General features: G+C 42.1%; 1 protein-coding gene across 2 annotated transcripts in view; it reads left to right on the top strand.

Annotated features, from left to right (window-relative positions):
- The first annotated feature begins 1,025 nt into the window (after positions 1–1,025).
- The window catches only part of si:ch211-117k10.3 (Krueppel-like factor 15), an 18,720-nt gene continuing 15,167 nt past the window's right edge, over positions 1,026–4,578 (top strand). Inside the window, exon 1 of one of the 2 annotated variants that reach the window (XM_014024582.1) lies at positions 1,026–1,189. The gene's annotated coding sequence lies outside the window, so the exon portion shown is untranslated. The remainder of the gene's footprint in view (positions 1,190–4,578) is intronic. The other variant, XM_014024581.1, reaches the window with a different exon arrangement.

Raw genomic sequence — 4,578 nt, 5'->3', positions numbered from 1 at the left:
TTACCAGGCTAGGATAACAGACTTTTTTGGAATCCGACTGATAAAAAACTTTGGAGCTTAATCCAGGACCAGTTTGCGGATAAACGTCGAGTAACGAGTCTCTGACTTCTTTTCCCACATTGTGGACTTCAGTGGGATGAAATCCCATGCAGTGACGTATGCTGCAGCGGGAGGGGTTTGCCAGGAGTTCGGCTCGTGGTGTCTCAGGAGCCAGATTGTAATAAATGTCTAGTACGCTGTAATGGTTCAGAGCGGGTCTCGATGCCGTAATTACGGTGAGATTGTAATGGTTGGCACATCTGCAATATAAATTGTAGTGTATTTTGACCAAAACCTGTATGTACTAAAACAACTTGAAAACAACACACATCATTGTGTTCTTTTAAAAACAAAGATATGCTGTGTGCCTGGAATAGGAATATTCTAAAGGAATAAACACTGAGGGTTAGCCACTGTTTCAACATATGTGTTGCAACAATAACAAAAAACTTTTGCAACATTACTAACCACAATTCAACATGATTCCAAGTGAATCACTTGTTTCTGTTGTTTGTTGAACGTGTCAGAAAGACACAGTGTTGGGGGTGTCTCAGTTACTAAACCTGATGGCCTTAGAGACATGTTTTTATGTTTTGTGTTTGCTCAGCTGTGGCGGCCATCTTGTTGTTAGCAAAGGAAAACAGACACGTGCAAAAGCATAATAAACAATAATCTGTTTGCACGCTTCAGTTTGTCTCATTCTAAAATGTCTGCTTGGATCCGTGTCTGACTTTCTGTTACATTGATCGTTTCCGGTTCGGTTTGATGTTTTTCTGATGAGCCGCAGACCTCGCCTTCCGGTCTTCTGTTCGTTCTGTCAGCTCGGTTCTGATCCATTCCATGCAGCCTGGTTCTGATCAGCATGGCAGTATGAATTTATTGAGCGCCAGCCAATCAGCGCCCTCTTCTCTGGGCGAGCCTCCGCAGCGCTCGACCAATTACGGACGCGGATCGAGACCCATGCCTCCAAGTTGTGCAGCGACGTGGTCACGTGACGCAGGGAACAGGAATGCCAACATGGACCCGTGGCGAGGACGGGATGTGAGCGCGCGGCGACAATAACACGACGGAGACTAGGAGAAAACACGAAGCACCGACAAACGTCGACGGCGCGGCGACCCTCCGCCGAGCCCCCGCCTGGAAACACACGGTAGGTCGAGCTAACCGTCCGGGCTGGTTCCGCTCGGCTCCACGATAGACCCAGAGTAAAAAATAGACCCTTTTCAGTTTTGTTTTTTTGACCCGGGCGAACATGAACTCGTGGATTCCTCCGCAGGCTGCCACGATGCTGCTTCCTGTCCACGCAGCTGCTGCTGTTGTTGTGTTTTCCCTCGGTGTGTTGGTTCGGTTCTGTCGCCATGATGGTGTTTGCGGGCCGTGTTTACACCGAGCAGAGCTGCGGAGGGTCTGATAGGCCCGGATGGCTGCAACATGTGCCCACTCTGACAACAGCTGTAATCCTGCTTACTAAGCCCGGGGTTTTAAAGTGCCCGTGACATCAATATTTTTAATAGTAAATATAAATGTATTTTTGCAAAGATAACATTGATAATATATTATAAAAATGTTTCATGCCGCTGAGATGAACAGTTGTTGAGATATTTGCATGCGAAGCAACAGGAAGTGATGTCAAAGGGGAATGTCTGCATGTGAACATAGCGTTGCTAACATGGCTAACAACACAGACTAGAGAAGAATCTGATGTTTCTTTAGAGTATTTTAATCACTATCATAGAGAGATGAGAGAGTCAGAGGCTACGTTCACACTGCAGGTCTTATTGCTCAATTCCGATTTATTTTTTTAAATCCAATCATTTGGTGTGAACGTTCACATTACATTGTAGATGCAACCTGCATCAGACTCCAGTGTGAACACAGCGCTGATGTGACACGCATGCTCAGTAAAAGACGTGACGTCTCATCAGCCGGCTTGTTTGTTTACAGAGCTAGCATCCATGCTACTTTTTGCACGTTGAATCTGAAGTGGTTGTTTAATCAGAGCCAATTAAATAATTATCTGACGCTTGTTTAGTTCAGTGTTTATATCTGTGCCTGCCTCTGACTGGGATGCTTCAGAGAAGCATTTTATTTTTGTAATGAAACAAGGAGCTGCATATAAAGTATCGACTGAGTAACTTTAGGATCRATACGCTCCGACCGATGCTGGACGTTATTATCTACGTGGAAAATTAAAAGTAAAAAGATAAAGTAACTGGACTTGTGTTTTGGAGCTGTAAACACATGGAGCTACAAATTTAAACAGCGTGACTTCAGTTTATTGTCTTATCGATCCTTCACCCCCACCTCACTGATGGAAAAGTCAGTTGGAATGTGACGTCAGCGTTCACACTGCAGTCGCTTTGAAAACATCAGATATGTATCCGATTTAAAACCACATACTGAAACGGCCTGAGTCGGATTAGAAAAAATCTGATTTTGTCGCCTTCAGACTGTCATAAAAATGGATATGGGTCGCATTTGCCTGCAGTGTGAACGTAGCCATAGTTCAAATAATGTTTCAATAAACAAAAACCAGGGAGTTTGTTTTTTCAGAGTTCCCCTTTGATGTCACTTCCTGTTTCACTTTAGTTGAGCAAAATTTAAAAGATAATTTGCCAATTATGTGACATAACAGGTCAAATCATGTGTATTATGCCAAGGATCTTAAAYATAAATATATATTCATTGACTTTTTGTATTTCGTGGATATGCATGTCACAGGCATTTTAAAGTCCTCCCTTTAATTCAGGATAGGTCTAAAAAAAGTTTATTCAAGATGTTTTTGATGATAGAATTGACTGAYAACCATGTTAATTATTTTGTAGTACAAAATAGAAGGTGATAAAACAAGTACCCCACCCCACCCAGCCGAGACCAATTTCCTGGGGGAAACACTGAGGAAACACCAGAATGACATTTAAAACACAAACCTGAGCCGAACCCCTGGTCCACATCAACACACCCTCTGTTTTTATTACTTCTGCAACAGTTCTGTTTGCTGAGAGTAGTTGGGGGTCTTAAATGAATGCTTTTCGCTCGCCGAGTTAGACCCTTGTGGTCTGATGTGCTGAGGATGACTCTCAGCTACTACCAGAGTTCAGCCTAACATCAGTGAAACTGCCTGTGGTGGCCATATTGGATCAGACTACATCCAGTCATCAAAACCGGCTCATGAGATATTTTGCTAACAGATACATGCAGCAGCAGGAGTTTGTCTTTATTTAGTGAAGTCTAAAGTGGGGATGCAAACAATTAATGATTTATTCGATTAAAATTCCTTCCGTTCGATTAATTGAAAACATACGTTTAAGCCTAATGTCAATGTAGTTTTGCCTTCATCCAGTAGATGGCGCAGCTGCGCCCTCAGCCTGACCTTACTCTACTCCCCTGCGTTGAGCTGAGCAGAGAGCCGGCGCCCCCATGTGGGTGGCATCATTAATTAAAAGCGCAAATCTTGTTTAGTTTTATTTGCAACACGACAACAATAATGGACCACACCAAACTGGAAGGAAAAGTACCGAAGGCTGTACCGGACTATCCAGCAGTTTGACACTTAAAACAGGAGAGCAGGACAATAGAGAACGGTATGCTAACTTTAGCTTCTTGTAGAGTTTAAGTCTGTGTGAAGGAACAAAACAAAACAAAAAAGTTACAGTCACTGCAAATAATTAACATGAAGTTAATCTCATCTGTGTGACATAACCCGGTCAGTGAACAAAACAAATGAACAGTAACTGACGTCAAATCAGTCCAGCCTAGATAGAACCACAGGGAATGTAAACAAACACAGTTCCAGTACTCTTTTGTATGTTCACCGCTCTCAGAGGCCTATTGCATGAATCTAGGAYAAGGGATTAAGCCGGGATTTTGGTATAAACCTGAATTAATTTAGACTTGAATCGGTTGCATGGGAGGGGAATCACTTATGTGTCCATGGTAACAAGTGCTCTGAAACTAAACTGGTCCCGACCAGGTTTAAAGTGGAGATTATTTAATCTGTTAATGTTTTTGGTCAGTAGACAGTCATTTTACTGCAGAAAAATGTTCCTCTAACCAAGTTTTACAATCTTATATCAGCTAAAATGTTTTTTTTTCTTTGATCTTGTTTTAAGATTGATATACTAAACAAGATCAGAATATGTTGGATTATTAATCTTGTTAATCTGAAAAGTTTTCTGTCTGCTGCGGACAAGAAAGTGCCTGCTGCGAAGCAGGAGGAAAGGAGAGCGGAAAAAGTTCAAAACTTATGTCTAGCGGCAGAACAGGTTGGAAGATGGCTGTTTGATGTTATTTATTGTTTTTTAAATCGTCCTACAGGCTCTGACATGTTAGATAAATTTGAAACTGGAGTTTTGAAAAAATCTGTAAAACGAAAAAAATCGTGAGATTGCTCTATACGTCCGTATAGCTGCAAAATGACGTAAAATCCTTATAACTTATGGACAATCCGTACAAGTTAACATGTATGAAATAGTCTTTAAAATAATATGCAGAGTCCCCCTCTTCTTTATGCCAGCTGCAGCCCAAACCCCCCTGCGC

This window comes from Austrofundulus limnaeus, unplaced genomic scaffold (assembly GCF_001266775.1).
Source record: "Austrofundulus limnaeus strain Quisiro unplaced genomic scaffold, Austrofundulus_limnaeus-1.0 Scaffold428, whole genome shotgun sequence".
Taxonomy (NCBI): domain Eukaryota; kingdom Metazoa; phylum Chordata; class Actinopteri; order Cyprinodontiformes; family Rivulidae; genus Austrofundulus; species Austrofundulus limnaeus.
The sequence above is the reverse complement of the archived record's forward strand: the minus strand, read 5'-3'. Positions and strand labels throughout refer to the sequence as shown.